The following is a 24202-nucleotide window of genomic DNA, read 5'->3' on the forward strand; positions in this document are numbered from 1 at the left end:
TATTGTCAAACAATAGCGGTAAACTGCTGAGGAAAGGTCCAATCCTTCTCTAACTGATGTCAGTGGGAATTTTGCCAGGGAGCTCAGCATGAGCAGGGTATAGCCCAAAGTAATCAGTTCTACAGATGATTACATGAAAAGCCCTTAATTATAGCATGATGATTGAGTATTATTACAGTCATGAGACAGAGGCATCTTCTGGAACCAAAACCAAGAAAAAGAAGGTATTGAGGCTATTCCTCCTCCGAGTTGTGCCTCTTTGGCAGCAGCCTTTTATCAGATGACTTTTCACATGTTAGCACAGCTACTCTGGTTTTGGCCGCAGCCCGACACGCACAGTGAAACGAGCCCAGATTTCCTGTTCCACAGTTCCTCTCAGCTAAAGGTCTCTCAGCCCGCCAAGGCTGCGCTGTTTGGTAAGTAAGATGTTTTCGGCAAAGCCAGCCACACTCTGCACTTCGTTGTCTGCCTTCTCACTTCGGTTCAAAGGCACGTCTTGCTCCGTAGGTGCCTTTTCCAGGCTGGGGAAGGGAAAGTAGCTAACAACCTTGGGTGATGGCTGCTGTCTTGACAAAGGCAGGGAAGAGTGGGCGCAGATCTCCAGAGCCAGAGCTTCTGCAGCCTCCACCAACCTGCCCGGCGCTCGAGCTGAGAGCGGGAAGAAGCAGGTTATGGCCATGAATTGGGTGCTGAGGGCAGGGACGAGGAGGCGCGTAAGCTGACGGGGTGCCCCAGCGAACACAGCCAGGATCTTCGTGGTTCTTCAGGGAGCATTTGCCGTTGGGCAGATAGATACACCCGACTGCAGCTTCGCACAGTTCGTCTGAGAACGTGGAGCTTGCACAGTACCCTGCAAAAGCAAAGTCTGTGTGAAGATGGGGATATGATTAGACTTTGTATGAACTTCAGGTCAAAATACTTTATTATTACTTATATGTAAGGAAGTTCATTTTCTCCTTGTTACTTGGGGGTCAAACAGAAGCCTGCCCTCCCCCCTGAAATCAATGATTTTGGCAGCTTAGCAAAATCTGTCTTGAGAAAGACAAAAGGCAAATATTTATAAAACACACATAGTCACTTTGCTCAGCGTTACTAAATCATTAATAGTGCTTGGTTCTGGTTTTTATTGTCAAAGTCACAGGAAGCTGCAGTGATGACAGCGGGAAAACACACGTCCACAGCAAGTTTTAGGTACATTTTGTGGGGTTTTTTTCTTCACTGCTTTACTTAAGAGAGAAGTTTTTATGTTGCATTTTAATTTATTTTCCATATTTGTATGTTGCTTACGTTTCTTATCTGAAAGGAACTGTGAAAGTCTCCCACTGCTTCCTGCCTGAAATTGCTCTCTCTGGATGCAGCTCTGATTTCCCTGTCATGATACATGTTGTCAGGCTTTGTCTCCGCTCAAAATTATCATTAAAATGGTACGCTGGTGAGCAGTCCCATTTGTAGCAGTGGGGGATTCTGAAATATTTTCAGTTATTTTCATAATAGCAGTTGGTAATTTCCCGAAGCTATGCCTTCTGATTAAATATCTTTTCTTTCTGCAGTCCTCTGAAGCAGTGGTAAAAAAATCACTGCTATTTCATTTTAACCTCTCAAGAGGTGAGCAAAAATCAGTTGCCTAGCAAGCAGAAGGACTATTGCCTGTGTTAAAAGGTCAAGACAAAAACGTGCTGAAAACTTTTTGGATACTTATATAAAGAGATGATTTATGACTTGGGAGTTGTTTATTGCACAAAGGGGTCTGTATTTGACCCTATGCGTCCTGCTCTCACGTACTTAATGCCACTTAAAGGAGAGGAGTATCTGTATTCCTCAGACAAGCATTCTGACATTTCAAAAAGAGAACAGCTACCTCTCAGTTTAAATAAACTCAGAAATGTGCCTGGAAAATCATTTGTCATCATCTACAGAAATGTCAGAGTTCCAGATTAAGCGGTAGAGGTATTAAATTCTTTTCAGTCATTTGACCATGTGTTAAATAAGCAGCAAATGAAAAGCTATTGTGCTTATTTTCTAAGGGCAGCTACTACATTTGGTAATACCGTCCATGGAAATCCATCACACGATATACATATTACAATTCGGAATATTCCACCTACTCTAACCTATACTATGCTTCGGTTCTCAAGATCTTTCTACAGAGCAGCTCATGTGTCACAAGTAGCAAACATGCTGCACGTCTCAATTGGGTGGATGTATTTCCAGGGTGCCACAAGCTCAACTTATTAGGGTGCAACATAATTCCATACAGGAACCTTTGGAAGCAAGAGCGCGGTCTGGGTTTGGTCTTTGGGCAGACCTGAGTGAGAAGGAGTGCAGGGAATGTCTGTGTCTTACACAAAAAGACTTGGCACGCCTATAGCCACTACACTCTGCAAGCGCACTGATAGCCTGGCTATCAGTGTTTTCAAGGGAAGGGGAGTAGATGGAACCACGGCTACCCTTCTTGTGATTTCTAAGAGATAGGAAAAACCTGCAGGAAAAGCAAGAGAGAGTACCTCTGTCATGTGCAGTGAAAGATGTCCTGTCGGCCACACAGCACACTAGAAGCCATCATTGCATCTCACATCTTCTACAGCATAACCAGAAAGTCTGATAGACAAAGCTTTCATTTTATTGTGCACATCCAGTAGGAGATCTGTCCGGACAAGGCAACCAGGCTGAAGCAAAATGCCTCCCCCTTCCCTATCTGCTGCTATGGAGGCGTGAGAAGTGGACCGTACTTCAAAACGGGAGGAGGGAGAAAGAAGCTTCTTATCTCCATCAAACTCTCAACCTCTGCCACCACGTTTCCAAATTCAAAATACTCCCTTTCCCCAGTGACCCGAGCCAGTGAGCGTGTGAGCTTTTTCCATCTCTCTGATCCGTCTCAACCCAGACGGCTTGTTAACTCAGGCCTGGGTCCTGCGGCGAGCTCAGGTGGGCTGGCACAGCCTCTGAAACCAGCTGGACTCCAGGCAGGTCCAGCATCCCACCTGACGGGGCTCTGTGGCAGGGTCAGGACTCTGGCAACTGATCCAGAAATCAAAGTGGCTATGAAAACTTTTCATAGAAGCGTTAAAATAACGTGGCCTTTGTGTTATTTATGATTCTTTGCCTCCAAACTTATCGGCTATATCAACCGTTTGTTAAATTAGTGTTCTGGAAGGAAATGCGCTTGTGTTCCCACAGACTTTCCTTTGAACTGATGACCTGTTTCAAAATGCTTTTCAACTTGTGAAAAAAAGAAAAAGGAAGAAGAGGGGGTTATGAGCTAATATCCTTCCTAATAACCACAGAGACCAGAATCTTCTGGAGAAAATTAGCGTTTGTCTCATCCCTGGCGTGATTTACCCTAACCCACTTTAGATTTACTCTAACCCGCTTTCCCAATTTGCCTGATGGGTGAGGAATTGCTAGGCAACACCACACTTGCAGGTCAGCTGCCACTTTGTGACTATGCCAATGTCCATTTTTTTTGAGGCCCACACTGAATTTTCTTCAAAGATTATGTTGCCATTTAAGATTAAGAGCATTAAAAATACTTAGCTAACCTTCCTAGTATAATACTAGCTTTTCCTTAGTCTAAAGCTGCGTTGCTACAGCTGAATATTGCTTAGAGTGTCTAAATATTTGGAAGTAAACCCTGCCATTTTCTTCAGTAGTATAATGAAGTAAAGTATAAGATCAAGCCTGATTTTAATTACAAGGTGTCCTTTCTCTTACTCTGCCTGCCTTCCCTGTTTTTCATGCCAACAGCAACTGTTTGATTTGACTTGAAGGAAAACCGAACGGCTAGCCTGAAGTAGCAGATGAATCACTCTAATATCTGATAACTTTCCCAAATAAAGGCAGCTCTCTCCGGAAGCAAATGTCAGCCTGCATGGCTTAACAAGCTTATCTGAGCCAGTGTAGTTAGCAGGGACACGCTCACACTGAAAAGCCGCTTGCCGATGGTGGGATTTTCAGCGTGTCGCCCAACTGCCGAGTAGGAGGTGATATTCCTCATTTCCAGCCGAACTTCAGCACACAGCCTGTGCCCGAGGAAGCACCGAAGAGCAGCAGATACATGACATGTTGCAGTGTATATGACCTATTCCCAACCACGCAGTCCTGAAAAATACAAGGTGTTCCTCAGCGGGCCACCGCTGCTGCTGGGGCATCTCCAGCTCTTGTTCTGCTCAGGTGCTGCAGAGCAGCCCGGGCATTACTCTTAAAGTCTCATCCAGACACTCAGCTACTTCAAAGAAGTGCCAACTAAAGATGGGTTTTCATAAAAGTAAGCACTTGAATACAGCGCAGAAACCTTTTCAAGGCCGAGTACCTCATTAAATTGCCAACCTCCTTGCCAACGGCGCTGGGAGCAGCGAGAACGCAAGCACAGGGGGTAAAATCCACCAGGACGTATCCCAGTAAACAGGGAGTGTCGGAGCCAAGCGCTCAGGGCCGTGAGTTAAAGCCTGGCTTACACCTGAACCCCAGAAGCTCACTGAAGCTCAGGGGAAGCGCCGGGGAGCCGGGCTTCCCTCCGCCCAGGCGGCGAGTTTGTTGGGCAGCATCTCCCTCTTGGAGGCTCCCCCGGCTCCTACCTCTCACCACCGGCCCTGGCTCGGCAGGAGAGGCCACCCCAAGCCATCTGAATGTCAGCCTTGGGCGACCCCGATTTGTTTTAGTGCATTTTACCAGGCGCCTGGCTCAACGTTGCATGTTTTGCCTCAAAAACAATAGCGTTCTTAAAAATTAGTATTTGGGGATTATGTTTTTTTTAAATGTTACCTAGTCTGTGAACCTTTCAGTATAGTACGGTGCCATTTTTTTTCTACAATCCTGATCATTAGACAAATGCTTCTCCTAAAAGTATGGGGAGGCTAATGTAATCAGGTGTAATTAGAAAGTCAAAGTTGAGGGTTTTAAGAACAACAGAATCTAATCAAACACAATCATGACAGTTGTCGTCACTGCCACAGTACTTACAGCAATTTCCCTTTCAAATTATCCACGTTTTCACCAACAAAGAGGCTAGTCATTCAAGCCATTTTAATTATAATTTTATATCACTGTCTCATTTTTATTTGTTTGGGTTTCTTCTTTTTACGAGTTCTTTGATGGGACCCATACGCACCAAGGTTGCTTGCTCACGCTGTGGTGAAGCTTCAATTGGGTTATCACAGCTTTCAGAAACTTGCAGACAATCCAAAGAAAATTGAAAAGACGGAATTTTCACAGAGATCCAGTGATTTAATAACACTTTATGGAGCCCCAGGGTCTCCCTCATCACAGGGGCAGCAACAGGCCACCTCATTTTTTTTGGTGAAAACCATGGAGCACTCAACATGCATTCAGCACAAAAGATCCAAAGTGAAATATTTCTATCTGGGTTCTAAAATGACAGGTAAAATGTCAGCTAGCACTGTAATAAAAACGGAAAACCTAACATAAAACAAGAGTACTCTGATTAGCATGTTGCTTTTTAATGAATGTGACACCTTCACCAAAACCACTGGGCTTCAGAAATAACAAAGTACTGACTGGGTGAAAAGAATCATTGCAGTTCACCGGTAACTCTCATGAAAGCTCCTTTATGAACTGAATCTTTCTTTGGACACTTCACTGGACACATCTTTGGAGCAAATTCTCTCATCAGAGAGTACTAAGCTCTCACTAAAGTCAACGGGACTTCTATGCATCTCAGAAGAAAACCTGGCATTCATTGGTGGTGTTCCTCTCTAGGGAGGAGGAGGAGTAAGGAAAAAAAATAATTTGTCATCAATGTTGTAAAAAAATTATATTAGAATTTGTGAAATTAAAAAAAATAGATAAAAACATATGAATATAAAAACTGATTGCTATTTATAAGATTCTTTGAAAACACACATTTCTTTGCACTTAAGTCTTTTACCAGAGGGTACACTTATTTTCTTCTGGTTTATCGTTCATTATGTTCATATTGCAAGCTTTCACAGAAGTTTCTCTCCAATTTATTTAATAAAATACCTTTTTATTTTCTATCTTCCCTTCTCAGTAAAACACCAATTTGAAAACTCTTTTTTCTAAAGATTATTAAATAAAATAGTACTTCTAGCATTACCGAATCCTTAGTTGCTAGAATCAGAAATCACCAGTCCTACCAGTCACGTAAGAACAATAACAAGCAAATCTTTATTTCAATGAAAAAATGGTCAGAAAGGTCAGCTACTCAGTATGTTAAAGAACCATATGAAGAGCAGAAACAACTCGGCTGTTGACTTGCTTAGTCTATCCCACGTTAAAGCATAATTATCCTTCCTCTGTATTTTTGTTTCAGAAATAAAGAGGCACGAAGGAAGAATCTGTCACAGACTCACAGCCAGCTCCCGACAGCCTTCTACTCGCTCTGCTCAGGCTATGAACACCACAAGAGTGTCCTTCATGGACACTCACCACTGTTTTTCAGTTGTGACACGTAGTCCTTTGAAGAGGAAAGAGTCTGAAAAGCCTTTCAAACTAAAGAGCTCTTTTTGGTTTGCCAAGCCACACAGTGAGGTTAGGCCATTACCATTGTCTGCCCGCAAGTCAGTTTTGTGCTCTTCTCACTTATGATCCGTGGGGAGATGCTGCCATTGATACATCCAGGGTGGAAGGTACCAGCCACTTGGTTAGGATGTCTTTTGGAGTTCGTTCAGTCACGGAGGAACCGCTGGCAATGCACCACTGCCATGCAGTACAGTCACAGCTCAGGCATTGCACCTTTCATCCTTGGATTTTTCTTTGGTGCCAGAGGATGGAAACTGAACTAGATGTTGGGAACGGCTTGGCTTTCTGACTGCTGTAATGAGCTCTTTCAGAGGAGAGTTTTCACTCCTGCCAGGGTCCAATCTACTATACCAGCTTGAGATATCGATTCCCTGGAAACATTTATTTCTGCTCTGCTTGAATTTCAGGAGTTGATAAACTTTACATTTTAAGGTAGCCTAGATTTTCCCATCAATGTTGCTAATGGAGGTAGTTGGTGTACTTACAAATTTCTGCAAATAATAATGGGCAAACTCCCTCCTCTGATGTTAAATTCAGATCATTTCTTACAACTCAGCCCTTGTTAGTTATCTCCGTGGTACAGTACGGTGACACACATGCCCAAACTTCATCCAGGTATAATTTGAGAAGGTTTGAACTGACTACATCAGGACTGGGACTTGTTTATGTGTCTCTGATTAGCCTAAAGAGTAAGAATTCTAAACTGCTTGTTTAGCTGATGGAGAGTGACAGACCTTTCTAGATGCTGACCCAAAGTACCTAAACCAGATGCTGAACAGAGACTTCTCCCGTCTCACTCAAAGTAGAAGATCCAAGGAAGAATGGTCTTCCTAAAAAATCAGCCTTTATGAACCCTATATAATAGATCCAGTGGAAGAGTCCTCTGAATATTATTAAGAGATGAACCTAAACTAAACACTTTGCAGCAGAATTTGTCTTGCAAATGGAGAAAGCGAAATTTGCAAAATACATCCTCAATTTTTTAATCAGTTATTATTACCCCCATGTAGCCAACGGAAATCTACTACGGACCAGGAAAACACAAGTCCAAGGCTGCTCCCATCCAAAGGAATCGTCATCAGAGCAGACCACTCATGAGATGTTAAATAAAGTACGCCTTGTAATTTCTTTTCCTATATCTGACTGAAAATGTTCCTCTCTAATTCCTAACACCTGCCACCTTTCATACAGTCCTCCAGTAAGCTGTTTGTCAATGTTGGTACAATTGTTCACTGTACCGAAACCAATCTTCTCTCTTTCAACACAGTGCTTTGTGAGACACAATGTCAGATGTTTTATTACACTCTAGACATAGTACCTCTCTAGTAACTATTAATGTTTTTTTATCTCCTCAGAAAAATGTGACATAACCTTATATGATTTTATCTCTGGAAATTCATGTGTGTGCTGGCCATTATTCTTTCATACTTCAGATATGCAAATACATCCTTTTCTATCATTTGTATCGAAACATGCAACTTACTGAAGGGTAAAGGTGGGATTCCTTGCTTCATTTTTTTAAAGAATTACATCCTTTCGCCCCTATACCTCTCTTGTCAATTTACAGGTTTATCATCTCTTTAGCTAGCTATACAGATATTTGTCTTCATCTATTTCCCAACTGGTTACAACTTTTCCAAATTCACTGTAGAAGATCAGACCATGATTCTGAAATGTAGGCTATTTGAGCCTAAAGATCATAGGCAGGTCTTTTTTACTTATTTTTTTATAAGTAGATAATCTGATATAATTGTTATGCAGTTCTGTTATTACAAGATTACCCCACTTCTTTTTCTTTTTGCTAGACCCTATAAATATCTCATTTGAATTCTCAAAGATTTGGTGTTTACTGCCATTCTTTTACTGTCCAATATACTGGAACGCCTAAAGTATCCTGACTTTTTGGCATCGGTTTCCTTTGAAGTTCAATGCACAGCTACTGTCCTTTGCATCTTTTCAGAGATGCACACACAAAATATTGCACATTTGTAATATAAAAATAATTATTTGGTGGAATAACAGCAATCCAGAAGATACTTCTCTCCAATACTTGGCTACACTAGGTGAAACTTTTTGATCACTGAAATAATAGAATATGATGGAAAAATTCAAAGTGAAAGCTTGGACTATCAACTAAAGTTGATAGCAAGTATCTGACTGCATTGTAGATTACAGCTACGGCCTCAAAAAGAAAAGAACTGCAGAATTATCTACATGTATAATGATCTAAGTTCCCAAATTATAAGAACACAAAATATTAACATCTTAGTATTTTCCTGATAGTAACCTTGATTAAATTAGATTTTTACAGCTACTGCTATAAGCTTTTAGAGTTAAAAATATTATCAACTGTAGGATGTTGCTAGATAAAGAAGAGTCATCAAATATCTCATAAAATACCCACAATGGGGAGCTTCAGTTGCTGGTATACAAGCTGCCCAAATGCCATAATGAGATAGAATTTTACAGGTGAAGTTTCTGGAGACCACCAATAATTGGTTCATACAGGGGAAGGGAAGGGAAGGGAAGGGAAGGGAAGGGAAGGGAAGGGAAGGGAAGGGAAGGGAAGGGAAGGGAAGGGAAGGGAAGGGAAGGGAAGGGAAGGGAAGGGGAGGGGAGGGGAGGGGAGAGGAGGGGAGGGGAGGGGAGGGGAGGGAAAGGGAAGGGAAAGGGAAGGGGAAGGGGAAGGGAAGGGGAAGGGGAAGGGGAAGGGGAAGGGGGAGGGGAAGGGGAAGGGGAGGGGAGGGAAGGGAAGGGAAGGGGAGGGAAGGGAAGGGAAGGGAAGGGAAGGGAAGGGAAGGGAAGGGAAGGGGAAACACATCATAGATTCTTTGCTGTGAATTCCGTGATGTTTCTTACCTCAACACCTTTGATATCATAAAGCTGCCAAGTGTGAGATAACTTTCACACATCTGTCAGGCAGTTGTGTTACAGCTGCTGCCTGTTCATATCCAGTGCCACAGCTTCCGCTGGGCTGCAGCCAGAGCTCCTTCTTCAGTCTCCTGAGAGTCTGCTGGAGGAAGGGAGTTACCTTAAGATATACGCTGAAAATTCACTGGAGCTGGGCCAAATGTAGATCAGAGCAGGGACAAAAAGGGGCCGAGCAGCATAATTTCCTTATGCCTAGTGCTCCCGTATGCTCTTACGGTACACCCTGAATCTCCCTGGCTCAAAGCAGCTCGCTCAAGCTGTGCAATGCACTTCTGCCTCCCCAGCTGTCTTCTCAATTTCTTCCATCCAACTCCCTTCCTCACAGACTTTAATGTAGTAATGGGCACACTACCATATCAGCTTCTCAATGGCTGGTAGTCGCTAGCTGATGAACATATGCATTGAAAATATTTCAGTGGATATTTTCAATGGCAACAAATGAGTCGTCATCGACAAGAACAGTAATAAAAATTAAACATCCTCAGATTATTACCTCTTCACATTAAAAGCGAACCTCGGCTAGCTGTTATAAATCTAGATCTTGTAATTCGCAGCCTAATGATTTCCAACAAAATGGCGTAATAGGATACATGTAACACGTAAGCATAAACATTTTCTATGTCATTTGTTTCTGTATGTTTCCGCCTATATTTTTGTACAAATAATCAACGAATAAAAGGCTCATTTCCCCATAAAATACAAAAACAAAACCTGAAAGTGCTACCTGCAAAAATGCAGACAGCCAAATTTACCCAGGAGGTAACTCTGCTTTAGGAGAGATTCATTTGTTCATCATGCATTATTATCCTTTACTGACTTTGGAGGAACCCTAACAGATAAAAACTGTTCCAAGAGCTGTGTTTTCACTGTCAGTGATGCTTGTGCAAAGCAAAAAAAAAAAAATCTTGGCAAGACAGTAAGACACCAACATAAGCCCAAGGCCATTCTTTTTCTACATAAATTTCAGTGTCAAAACGGTAGGAAAACCAAAATAATTTTCAAGCCGCTAGAGGGTATTGCCAGATGTGAAAAATAGAAAGATAACTATAAACATGATTATTCAAGTGTGCCCTGTGAACAAACAGGAAGATTTTGAAGGGCTAGCACAGAATTTTCTAAACACATTTTTTTCTGATAAGCAAGACAGACAGATAATAAACAATTAAGGTGATTTTCTCCTTTGCAAAATAGCTTACAGAGACAATTATTAACAAGGCTGTACTGGTTCCCAGCAGAATGCAGGGGGAGGGCAAGCCCTGATGTAGTTTTTAATTCCATTTCTTCAGGATCCCTATTAGATGTTTTGCGTAGCAATACCTTCTGCACAAATCCACCTGGGATCGAATTCTAATTATCATTTAAAAATTCAGTGGAAAATCCACAGGAGTGAAGGGTGAATATTTGGTCCTTAGGCATGTAAAAGAAGAGGTCACATTCGCAGCATTTTTCCTTTTGTAGCAAAAAAGAGAAGATTCCCAAAGGACCACTCATGGTCTGTCACTGGTCTGCAAGCCATTTCAGAAGGTACATGCCTTGGATGAGAAAAGTGCCCATTGCTGTGATGGCACATTACTGTGACCGCTGCTCTTCCAGGTACAAGGCAAAAGAGGGCAGTGGAGCACTGCACATTTCAATAGATTAAACTAATGATCCCTGCAGATCTTTTATCTACATTTCTTTGCTGCAAAAATTATTACAATACCCAAAGAAGCAATCATATTGTATTAAAAATATCCAGACAGTTTGAGCAGAACATCTCTGAAGCTTTCACTGAAAATGGCATTTCTCTCCTAGCGAGCCTTGTAATCGACTGATTGTGATTGAAACCTCCTTAAACTGTGTATGTTACCTTCCAAATCTCCTGTCACAGGAGGTATTGTATTTTCACTCACCAATAGGGCTCTTCATGTTGGTTTCATTTGCATCACCTTCTTCACATGCAGTCCAGGGAGTTGGTGTTCCTGCCTATAACACTACTCTCAAAGTTTAAAAAGGTCAACAGCAGTTGAGGTGCCCTCACAACAGAACGAGCTTTGTTTCCTTTCCTGTGTCACTGATAACTGCGTTGGGTTTTGCCAAGGTGCCATGGCCAGTCATTGCTTATGCTGGATGCTTTATTAATTTATTGGGCAGTTCTGCGTTCTGAATCCTTCCCAAGTGTTTGTAGACTTCGTCTGTGCCACGTCCATCTCTAAATGTGTTTGTTCATGCAACTTTAAACTTTCAGCAACACCATCTGTCGTTCCCATATTTAAGAAAAGAGCTTGAAGGTCAAAGATATCTTCAAACATCTCGTTTTAAATCTTAATAAAATCAAATGTGACGTTTGGATTTGCTTTGGTTTTCAACTTGAGTGTGGGATGCTGTTTCCTTTCGCTGAAAGCAGTGGTTCCCACTTCTGCATAAGCTGACATGGATAATATGTCATTAAAAATAATGACATGTTATTTAAGAGGAATGGTCACAGTGAAGAACTCTGGCCTCTCTACCCAACAACCTTCTTTCATCTTGTCAACAAGTCTTTCTGTAAAATGGCAAAGGTTTCCGGTGTCAATATACTCCTCTGACTGTCCTTGGGATGGCAGTACTCTAATCAGATTTATTAGCAAAGCTCCTACTCTCCCATTATAAGCCAAAGTCTGGTACTCAAATGCCATTCACTTCAGAATGCTGCGTTTTATTTAATGGCTATAACATGTCAGCACTGTCTCCAATGCTCCTTTGATGTAAAAAGACAAGGGGACGTGACAAGACACCTTTGATGTGCCACATCCAACCTGAAGTTTGAATTATTTATAGATGTTTGGAAAATTACATAAAATGATAGTGTAGTGATATGTAACCCGTTACCACTACATTCTCAGATCAAAACACAGTAATCACCAACATCACTGTGTCATTCCAGAGCAGTTCCAAGGGTAGCTCATTGGACTGGGATGCATGGAATCACTTTATAAGCCTGGTTCTTCCACGGTCCTGCTGGTGGATTCAGGAAAGTCCCCGCAGCCTCCTTGGCTTCGGTTAGCCTAGGTGGGCTAACACCCATCTTTTCTGTAAGGTGTCTGGACATCACGGCACTACGTAGTTTTTACATTTACAGTACAGAAGCTAGATATTATTCCTGTTATTACGGCTTTTGTTCTATTTTTAAAGTGACATTATTCCTACTACTACAGCATTCTGCCTCCAGGGTGCCAGGTCCTGAGCAAACGCAAACGCCGGCTGGTCAAAGCCCACCGCTGTTTACATTTGAAAAATGCTTTAGAAGTCTAAGACCATCCTTTCCACACCAGTGCACTTAAACTTACGGGAAAATCAATAATTTTCTCTACAAATTGACTAGGACTTTTCCAATAGGTCTTGCTCTGTGTAAAAAGGCACAAACCATCATCCTCAAATATAAATAGAAAAACCTTGCAATAGTGCTAAACCCAGGGACACTACTAGTTTTCGTGAGATGTTTACAGAAATACTTCAATGTTTTATCTCTCTGAGACAGAGAACAGCAGCTTTCTTAATGGAAGAAATATTGTTTATTCTTTATTTTTATGTACTCATTTTGTCCTTAACTAAATGATAAAGCAATGTAGAATTTCAGTGACATACCTAATAAGCAATCTAAAATTAATTAGCTCTTCCTTTCTCCTTTACTTAAATAATTCCACATTACCTGATTTATGTTTCTGTATAGACATGTATTTAGACTGATTTTTAATATAAAACTACATATAAGAATTTTATCATTTATATTTTATATTAAATTGAAAAATTTATATAAAGATACACATACAAATCACTACCCAAAACAAAAAAAGTACGAGCTGAACATGTCCAGGCCAGGTGGAAATCAAGAGACTTTCCAAATCTAAGCCTTGTCAATTATAAGACCAGGGGGTGCCCTGCACCCTTCAGCACCGATAGAAGGGCTTTTCCAGCTACACACGGAAGGTGAGGATGCTCTTGAAACAGAGAATCCCCTACCCAAAGGTGATGGATAGGAAAGGAGACAGGCCTGGACAGGCCACCGTCTTGAGCAGAGATAAAGTCCATACAGAAAGTTAACTTCAATTTAATTCTCACTCCTGTCCTCTCTAAAAGTTGGCATAAATGTAATGGAAAGCCATAAACACTTCAGATTGTCAGGAATTCCAGGAGCTGCTTTTGCAAACCAAGCGGTCTCACCCTTCACTTCTGGGGCACTGACCCAACCCACGTAATAAACTGTGACCCAAAACCAAGCAAAACAAGGAAATCAAGGTCTGTGCGGTGGAAATGGACACATGAGAAGCAACCATTTTTTACTCCAAGCATCATTACGTGCTCATTGGCAATAAATGTGTGTGCACGGGTATAAATGTGTGTGCACGGGTATGTATGTGTGTGCACAGGTATGTACGTATGTGCATATGCACAACATCTCTTTAAACTCAGGCTAACAAATCCTTTTGGTTCAAATGATAATGTAATAGATATCACAGAGAATATTTTAAAACACCGAACGATTGTGACTGGTAAAAAAAAAAAAAGCAGGTAAAGAAGAAGATTTGCTTGTCCTTTTAAATTAGAAAAATCAACTTTTTACACATGGAAAAACAAAATCAATTATTCAAAGGACAGTGTTTTCTGGGCCACAAATGCCATCTGCTACTATTACAGCAAGAGATGGAAAAGCGTAGTCACTTTCTGCACTGAAAGAGCTTATTCTCCTCTCATTACGCTCAAAGGTGATAATAATTTGGCATTTTTTAGCCTGTCCCTTATCAGAACACAAAAACCATTGCCTAAGTGTTGAAGAGGAAATCCAGCACAGGTTTCCAGCAGAATAGCTCTGGTGGGAGGAGGAAGAGGCTGGCACGTGGCTGTTGGGCTGTACATGAGGATAAATAAGCGTGAAGATACTGTGTCAGAACTGAAATCAAGCGGCAGACAACATCCAGCTGATTATGAGAGCAGCACCTACACTCTTCCAACATTTATATAACTGAAATATTAAGAGAAAAATAAATGGATTTCACAGTTCAAGCATCTGTTCTACTCATAAAACTGTAGCTCAAAGAGAAATGAAGTTACAGCACCAGTGCAGGCATCACAGGAATGTGAGACAGGTTATTCACAGGCTTAAGTCAGCCAACAGCTATCTTAGAAATGGCAAATTAGGAAATACATCTTACTACGCAGCTGAAGATGTTATTTAATAAAATATGCATTAAACACATTGATACGTGCCCACACTGGGTGACAACATCGGGTTCTTAAGGCACTCTAAATTTAGTATTGTGCATTTGAGCTTGTCTTCAAGCCTGCACCAAAGGGTGACTGCCACAGCACAGCCCGTCCTGAAGTCACGGTCTGGCTCTGCACCTCCTCTCCTCATCAGACACTGGATAGCCCCTGTCAGGGCTGACTCTTTGTCTTCAAAGTGTCTCCATGCGAGAAATGCATCACAAGGCCTGGCATTCCCAGACTTTCCTGCGGTTTGCAAGTTCCCAAAGGATTTGCCTGCCATCCATCCATCCATCCATCCATCCATCCAGGCTATACTATACACTAATTTCTTGTTCCAGCTATTAGTGAGGTGTCCTGCAAAACTTTTCTCACCCCCCAAAGCGCAGCTGCCACCAGTACACCCCAACCAGGATGCTGGCTGTCAATTAGCCCCTCTCCTTGCTGAATCTCAAGAGGCTTTTAGTTATTTTTACAGTTACAACAAGAATCACTTGATTTCTCTAATCATCTAGAGGACCTGTATAATAGGTTCAGTTTGCGTAGCTGACATTCATAAAAATAGCAGTAGCATACCCACAAGCTTATCCAGGAACAACTCCTTTTTGGTGCATACAGAGGTTCTTCAGAGTGCTGGTTCTTTCACTCGCGCTTACCTTTCTTCCGTGAAATCTACTGAACCAAAGGCACGCATTACATGGCTACATTTTTCAACAATATACCATGAACACCTTTTCCTCAGGAGGCAGCAGTTTGCCTTTTAATTTAGCAACGTTTTACACAGAACACAGGTTGCACATTATTAATAAGCACTATTGGTTTTAAGGTCTGTGTGCCACATCCATCACTGCCAAATCAGTTAAAAAAAAATAAGGGCACTTGGCTACACGGGCTGAAGAGCGACAGAGGTGGCTGGATGTCATCCTAGCTACATCACTTACTGGGCCGCTGCTGTCTGCAGCCTGAGGAAGGACTTCAACCCTTTATTAACGCATGTATGTATTCTCAGAACCAAAGCCTTTGCTAACCGAAATTGGCACCGCTCCACTGGAGTCAGCTGGGTGTTTGTAACAAATGAACAGCTCCTCCACAGCAAGCGAAATTTTGCCTTCCTTTATGTATCATCCCACATGCCCATAGGATTTTGCCTACGTGATTAAAAGAGAATGACTCAGAATAGCGGCTGCAGTGCCTTCCAAGCCTCCTCCCACCTCCTCTGTTGTGCTCTACCTTCCAGCTGACCTTATTAGTAAAGCCAGAATTAAGAGAAGAAACCTTCGGCTGATGGAAAGGGTAATACTAGTTCATAATAACTGTCACACATTTATCCTTGGAAGCCACAGCACCTCCAGCACACTCAAGTTATGTGAATTTGGTCTCAATGTCTTGTTCCTGGGACAGGAACAGTCAAACATTTAATTCCTAAGTTCACAGTTCTTGAATAAATGCCTGAGACAACACTATCTATATCCAGTTCATTCACCTGAGTACTCTGTAAAATTTTAGAACAGGAATCGTCATGTGAATTTAATAAACAATACAGGATCTTGCTGCTTCATACATTATTTAGTTTTAGAACTAAGAGAGCTTTCATAAACTCACCTAAAAAGCAAGTTTTCTCTTCTCTTCCACCTTTAATTTAAAACCTCTCCAGGCTTGTAAGCCCACATGAGAGAAAAAATTAAAGTCACTTCAGAAATCTCCAAAATAGCAGTTTATGCATTCAAATATGTTAACAGTCTGCATTGTTGGTTTGTTTTTTTTCTAAGCTCAAAATGTTTTTCATCATGATTTGACACATCTTCAACTAAAAAAATCAACTGAGGTATACAAATGCAGCTTTCCATGAGTTTAATAATGGGGGTGGCAGTGAGTCCGAGTACTAACACGAGAGAATCAAAGTTCGAACCCCTGACATCAGCTACACTGCAGCTCTCATTAGTTTTGGATTTGCACTGAAAATCATTACTCTTGATTGCCTACTCTTGTAAATTTGGAATAAACTTGAGTGTACACTGAAACGTCAGAAGAAAGCAGGTCCACTAGCGCCTTGTGGGACTTCCCACTCTCACCAGCGCCTGCCCACCATCCAGTAGGGCAGGCAGTGGTCCGGCACAACACTGAGCGCTGAGGAGAAGGCTTTTTCTACCTGGGGAGAAAAAAAAGCTACAATGGCCTTTTGCATGAAGTGCCTTATTCCTTGTTAGTATTCTGTTCTCCACCTAAATATAAACTGTGAGTGGCCTAGGCATGAGATGACAGGTTTGATGCTGAAGCGTGCAGTTCCCATGGGATTGGTTTTCTCTTCAAAGCAGTTCGCATTCAAGCCCGGCAGTACATGAAAATCCTACTGTACCTACTACCTGTATGGACATTATAGTTAACGTAACAGGCTTTGTACAGCTGAAGACAGAAGACAAACACAAAGTAAGATAAAAATTAGACAAGATTACGGAAAATATTATACTGCACAAGGGTATGCCCAGCATGATTATATTGTAGTCAGAGCCATGTAACTGAATTAATTTCCAGTTCCCAGAAATGTGCTAGAGTCCCCACAGAGGTGTAAGAATTAAACAGGCTATAAGTACATTGTGATTTTTGTCTTCAACCTTCAGGCTACTGTTATCTGTGATAGCTTCATTCTCCACACACATATCAGCACAGTGGGCATTCTGCTCTAGCGATGCGCTGCCGTGTACCACTTCAGCTCCAGGCCGCGCCATACCCAGAAGTGTTGTGAGGGAGCTGTAGGTGTAAAATATAAGGATGTTACATGTCAGGCTACTGGGAACAGATTCCCACTCTGACCCAGTCCCAGTTCTGCGCCTCCACCTTTTTGGTTTACCTAACTAGCATACGTTAAGAGTTAAGGGAGAGAGTGCATTACAACAAGCAAGCCAGTGCTCACTCCAGTAGAAGACTCTCAAGAGTACATGGGTCACAGGATCGTACACTCCTAGGATAATTCAATGTGGAAGGGACCTCAGCAGGTCTGTAGTCCACGCTACTGCTCAAAGCAGGGCCAGCTTTGAGGTCAGAGCACATTGCTCAAGGGGTCTTGAAAACATCCAAGGATGGAGACTACACAGCTCTGGGCAAATCTGCCTGAGTGTACTCATCAGGAAAAAGTTTTTCCTTACATCCCATCCAAACCTCCCTTACTTCAATTTATGACCATTGTCTCTTATCCTCTCCCAATGCACCACTGTTAAGACCCCAGCTCCATCTCTTTGGTGACCCCTTCTAGACACTGCAGGCAGTGGTACTCTTAGGTGCCACCAAAGCCATGCCTTCTCCAGGCTGACCCAGCCCAGCTTCCCCAGCTGCTCCTCGCAGGGCAAATGCTCCGGCCCCCACTGCCCCCTCTGCTGAGCCCCCTCCAGTTTGTCCATGTCTACCCTGTGCTGGGAGAACCAAAACCAAGCATAGTGTCCAGATGTGGTCTAACAAGTGCTGTGTACAGGGGGATCATCCCTTCCCTCAGTCTATGGGGTATGTTTCTGCTCATACAGCCCTGGAGGCTGTTGGTGGCCTTTGCCTCCAAGGCACACTGCTGGCTCACATCCACCTCACTGCCCACCACCACGCCAGGACTCCTTCCCCAGCTCCCCAGCCCATCCATCCCCAGCTGGTGGTGTTGCAGAGACTCTTCCTGCCATGCTGCAGGACCCGACATATCACTTTGCCGAGTTTCATGAGGTTCTTGTTGGCCTGTTCTTCCAGCCTGCCTAGGTCTTCCTGACTGGCAGCTCTGCCCTTGGGTCTGTTGGCTGCTGCCCCCAGTTTGGCATCACCTGCAAACAGAAGAGTGCTCTCTGTCACCTTCTACAGGTTTAGAGACAGAGGAAAAGCAAGTGTTGGAGAGTACCCTACCTGTTGCCACTGAACTGCAAGGTGGCTTTAAAAAGTCACTGGATCCCCCCATAGCTTTCTTTCCCCATACGTGAAATGTGGATGGCAGATCTAGAACGCTCCAGGCAGAACCCCAAGAGCCTTGGAAGAAAATTTCTATTTAGATCTTGGTACCATTAATTGTTATCATCATTATTGCTACTTGCTTTCTGAGGTCACAAGTTTGTTCCCGAGCAGGGGTTAACAGAACTCATAGGAATTTGCAGGGAATACTCTGACAGGTCCTTGTAAAGATGTGTTATGAAGGTTTTACTTCCTCTGACTTCATAGATTGGCAGTGCTCAGATTCCTGCAAATCCTACGCTCTTTCGTGCCAGAATCCTCAAACTGAGGTGAATACTGAGGCTGCGGTGGCCGGAGGGCAGAGGCTGGTAGGTGCCCTAATGTTCCACCTCTCTGCTTCATTGTATCAATGAATAAATGTATACTCCTTAGCTCTTAATTCACATTACAGTTCAATTATGCTATATCAGTCACTGGAAACATATACTGATGAGTGTCTTTCTGTGTGCTCACAGTGTCTTCCTTTTACCTTCACCGATACCGAGACTTCATTAAACACCCCCTTAGTTAGAGTCCCCAGTAAGCGTGTCAGAATGGTATTACAGCAGAAAATAAAAACAAGTCACTAGAATGGAGATTGACTGTAAACGGTTTTAAGCCCATTTATACATGGACATCTCACAAGGGTGGTAATGATAATATGTTCAAAAGTACATTAATTGGAAGAGCTATGTAAGAAACACGGCCTGCAAGGTAGCTAACTATGTGCTATGTATTTTGCATGAAGACCACAACTTAATGAAGACTCTGTTCTATGTTTGCTGTAGGTATCGTGATCAGTTTGCTGGGTATTCATTTAATAGGGTTCACAGCGCACGCAGCCCACCACTGAAATGGCTACTGAATAGCAAATAAAATTTTCTTCATTTGCCCAGTTTTACCCCAATATGTAATAAATATGGAAGAGGCTATTCATACAAAAGGCGCTTTTTTTTTTTCCCGAGCCCTCGGTACATACATTCCCCTGTTCCACGCAAACCCAAACATTCTCTCAGGCAGGCTTTATATAAAACACCGTAATACCCAAACAGCATCATAGTCACGTAACGGGTTTCACTGGGCATAAGTTCTAGCACTCGTAACTTCAGGGGGTTTCTCTCCTCCTTTGCGCTTAAAGACATAAGCACAAAAGATGTATTACATGAAAGATCGGCACTTTTGTAAGAAGGTGTCGGCTGTTACTGCTTTTAGCCAAAATATTACAATTCTGCTATCTTCTCTCCGAGATGCTCTTTTCTCAGATATATTTCTTGGTCATAATAGGTTAATTGCCTAATAGGCTTTTTCCCTAGTACCTGAGGGCTTTGTCTCTTTGAGGTCAGTGGAAAAAACAAGACATAAAATCTATTTGTTATTAATGTATTTCTTCTAGCCCATAAAACCTGAACTCATTTTTCCAAAGTGAACAGAGTGTTAGCATTGTCTTTGTAAGAATGATTCATTTCTAATTTCGGTGTACAGTATCACTCATGTTTGATCACAAAGTCCTCAAGAAAACTATTGGGTTTTAAAATGAATGCATATTGGGCAATAATAGAGCCAGGTTTCAAGGATACAGGAATAAAATCATCCATGTAAAGATCCTCAGCTCATTCTACACATGTAGATTTCTAATTCAATCACATAGATTGCACATATGTATGTGCACATACACACACACACACACATATATATGTACATACATTTTCTGTGTATGTGGCAATGAAAGTGGCAATTTTTGTCCTGTGAGCTTAGCATTTTGCTCCGTATTAGTTGCACTTTTTAAAATTTGAATACTCTGGCGTCTCTCTTCGTCCATCTTGATGTAAAATTCTTGCTTCTTTCTTTTCCCGTTCCTTTCTCTTTCTTAATCAGTCACAATCAATTTTTTTCTGCATCTTTTTCACAACCATAATCCACATTCATAACATGTTCTACAAAGAAACTCCGAATGTCACCTTATTGGTACCCTTTACATACGATTCAATCTAATGGTGACTCGTGAAGACGCCAGTAACAATTTTTAGCATTCCAAAGTAGTACATCAAAACATTTGAAATAAGGATGTAATTCGCAGCAGCAGCCAGTGTTATGAGCCCCTCCAAGCTGAAGCTCAAATTTGCTCATTTGGGTAAAATTCTGAAAGCTATCGGAGTGCCTCTAACAAGAGGAGAAGCCACTGTGCAACTATATGAACTGTATTAGCCATGCATATTAAAAGCAGCACGCTAAAATAAATTTTTAAAAAAGGCTATTTTAAAGGATATGTACTTGAAAAACCTAGCCGAATGTAGAACAACAAATAAGCGAGTGTGTGCTGCTTTCCAACACACTCATCATCCTGTCAGCCCACTTCAGGAAAATCAATCCGTGCAGTTTGTCTGCAAACGGCGCTATGCACTAAATAGTCACCGTTCAGCGGATTGCCGCTGAGGAGGGGAAGGGGAAAACACTCGTGCATCGAAGCAAAACTGTTGAAAAACGACAGAGGAACTTCTCCATACGTCTGGACGTCCAGTTCCAGCCCCGAAGCAGTGCCGCGCAGGGTGGGGGGGGTCGAACGGTAGGTCAGTACCCCGTGTGCACGCAGAACCTGCTCTTTAGGGGAAGGGCAAATGCTCCTGTTCTTTGCAACCCCATTCCACCACCACCCGAGGCTGTATTAACATTACCGGTGCCAAGATGGTTATTCCAGCAAGGCAAGAAGAAAAGACATGGCCTGCTCATGCCACAGGTGTAACATGCATGTTACAGCGGCGCCGTATGCCCTAATGCGGCCCCAAAATTTGTCATTTAAAGGGCCCTGCCAGTTTCAAGTGTTATAATCATGGCATAAATCACATAATTAATCCCCACAATCCCAAATCCAAGCTGTTTATAACCATATAAATCATACCGAGTGCTCGTCACGTTACCAAAAATCGAAGGGTCACAGACGTTAAGGCCCTGAGGAACCACTACCAAATCGTCGTGTGTGACCCCTTGCGTAAAACAGACAGCTAAAAATCACTCCTGCGTCCAGCCCTCCACTAAGTGGGGCTGGAGCCACATGGGGCAGATCTACGTGTCCGGCCTGACAGCAGCCTGAAGGTTTCTCTACTTCACACTCACCTGGAGGGGAAAAGGTACAGCCAAGCACTCCTGTGACACAAGGACATCGGGAGGATGCAGCTCTGGTCGTCCCAGGACCTTGGCTACCCTTGTGTCTCTGCGCTGGAATGATCTTCAGTGCTCATTTTAAGCCTGTTTTAGGGAAATGGTGTAAGATGCACAGAGGGCAGACCATGAAGACGCTGACCCTTATTAATCCATTTCATGGGGAAGGAACTAGAAAATAAGCAAACCTGCGATCTGCATTGTCCGGTTACTCTTCTGTGCCACTTCCAGAAAATATTTAAAAAACCTTCAGGGAATTTGCCTGAATAGGGATTGAGTAAAGAAAGACTTATCCACAAACATACGGCATGTCAAAGTGAGACGTGACAGGGTTCCTGGGACCATGCTGTAGCACGCTGCCTTGCAGGAGGAATTAATCCATAAAATTCATTACACTTCTGCTGATGAAGCAGTGGCATCTTCTTCACAGTCTTTTTCACACAAAAAGGCAAAGCGTTGAAATATCCTTTTACACGATGCTTGAATAGCCTATTAAATTGCTTTTGGCCTAGTAACACACTTTCAGCCTATGACATTACCAATTTTTGCAATATGGTAAAGATTTCTCTTGTCTCAAGTAGGTACATGACAACAGGTTGCCTTTACCTTGAAGAAAGGCACTACTCATGACGTTACAACCCGTCTTATGGCAAAAAATGCTTACAGGTGATCTATATCTACCTGATACTATTGCACTCCTCGCCTCAGTCGCATATCACAGATATTCAGCTATCACCTCCGAAACACTAGAATATACTAGGAGAGAGCAATCTGGTGATAATTGTTGAATTGGGGCAGAAGCACCCAATGAAACTAAATAGAAACAAAATTGTCACCAAACTTCTGAGTAAGCAAGTAAATAAATATAAAAATGAGGTTTGTAGACACTCCATTGTAACCGACTTGGCCTCGTTGGCTGTTTCAGTAGTTCTGTCTACTTCGGTAACATCCTGCTCTTTCAAATCCACATGCAAATCTCCCAATATTTTTCTGACTCCGTCAAAACCAACTGCAAAATTCCACGCTGACCTCAGCAAGGCCAGGATTTCACCCTGTTATATGCAATAGGAATAGGTGGGTTTCATATTTTCAGGATTTTGCATTTGTTAATACACAATAATGAACACACATAGTATCGATCCAGCGCCGACGTATCCGTGACTTCAAATATAAATCAAATGTGATACTGCTAATCATTGCTTCGCTTATTTTTCAGTTGTGCTAGGCTGGAAAATACCCCTTAGTGTTTATACAAATGCATATATACATATTTATAAATAAACACATATATATTAACCTTATTTAGAATAAAAGCTGTTAGAAAAAAAGTATTTTCTACATCCTGTCTCCTAGAAACTATATGCTTAAAATAATAATGAGCCAGCCGGGAACACTAATGGTCAGACAATAACTAAATAGACTATTTCACAGTTTCTGCAAATATTAAGCTGATTAACATTAGTTGTGACAGGTACTATAAAATATGTTCGGTCGTATCAACGCTTCAGGCATTTAATCAGATGCACACATATCTGTCAACATTTCAAGTTTCACGAAAAGCATTTTTATTTACCATGTTCTGTCCAGTTCTATAACTAACGGTTTGAAATACCATTTCCTGTGAAATAATTAACACTAAATGGCAAAGCCTCTATAACCGTGTCGCCCGCTAGCTCCTGCCAGCTGGGAGAGGGGCAGAAGGTGCGCGCTGCTGTTAATTCCGAAGGGAACATGTGACACAACCTGACATGTCAAAGTGTGAAGAGGTTTTTGCCACTTAGCTAAAAACAAGTTCACCGACTGGTGAAACTGGAAAAAAAAAAAGAAAGAAAGAAGAGGAATTGCAGGTTATTTTATTTCTACATAATTAAACGCATGAGGAAAACAGAGCTATGGCCATTTTTAAATGCCTTCAAGAGCTTCCCCCTCCTCCTCCCTTCTTCCCTTGCTTTTCAGAGCTGTTGAGTAACAGACATTTCAGAGTGTGCACGGGGGAAGTAAACATGCATCACTACTGTAGTTGCAGGGCAAGGAAACATTGATGTCACTGCTGCTATAATCACATTAGTAGGGTGCGTTAACGGTAATGTCATGTTTGATCAACTAGTCAGGTCAAAAGCCCTTCGAAACACAATCTGAACAGAAGCACAAACCAAAATGTCAAGACAATCGACTTCCGAACAGTTTCCTTCCAAACGCAGACCCCTGTTGCAAAGGTGAGCTTTCGGTCACTGACACTCAATGTCAAACCATCCTCAATCACACAACTACACTTTACACTTGGCTACGTCCCCCGTTTCCCCTCCCTTTAAAACCGAATTTGATTTTTCTCTTATTCCCTGTGGCATATGTGCACCCGCGCCCTGCGGAGTCCGGATCCATCCCCACCAGGGATAACGCATGCAGCTGGAGTTTGCTGGGAGCTTGTCTGTCAAGG

General features: G+C 42.3%; 1 protein-coding gene across 2 annotated transcripts in view; it reads right to left on the bottom strand.

Moving 5' to 3' along the window:
* The window catches only part of ZBED1 (zinc finger BED-type containing 1), a 63044-nt gene that overhangs the window by 37323 nt on the left and 1519 nt on the right, over nucleotides 1–24202 (bottom strand). Inside the window, exon 1 of one of the 2 annotated variants that reach the window (XM_054196536.1) lies at nucleotides 21721–21802. The exons of the other annotated variant lie outside the window; for it this stretch is intronic. The gene's annotated coding sequence lies outside the window, so the exon portion shown is untranslated. Of the gene's footprint in view, nucleotides 1–21720; nucleotides 21803–24202 lie in introns of those variants that run through there. 2 annotated transcript variants of the gene reach the window in all.

The sequence above is a fragment of the Rissa tridactyla genome, chromosome 1 (genome assembly GCF_028500815.1).
Source record: "Rissa tridactyla isolate bRisTri1 chromosome 1, bRisTri1.patW.cur.20221130, whole genome shotgun sequence".
Classification (NCBI taxonomy): domain Eukaryota; kingdom Metazoa; phylum Chordata; class Aves; order Charadriiformes; family Laridae; genus Rissa; species Rissa tridactyla.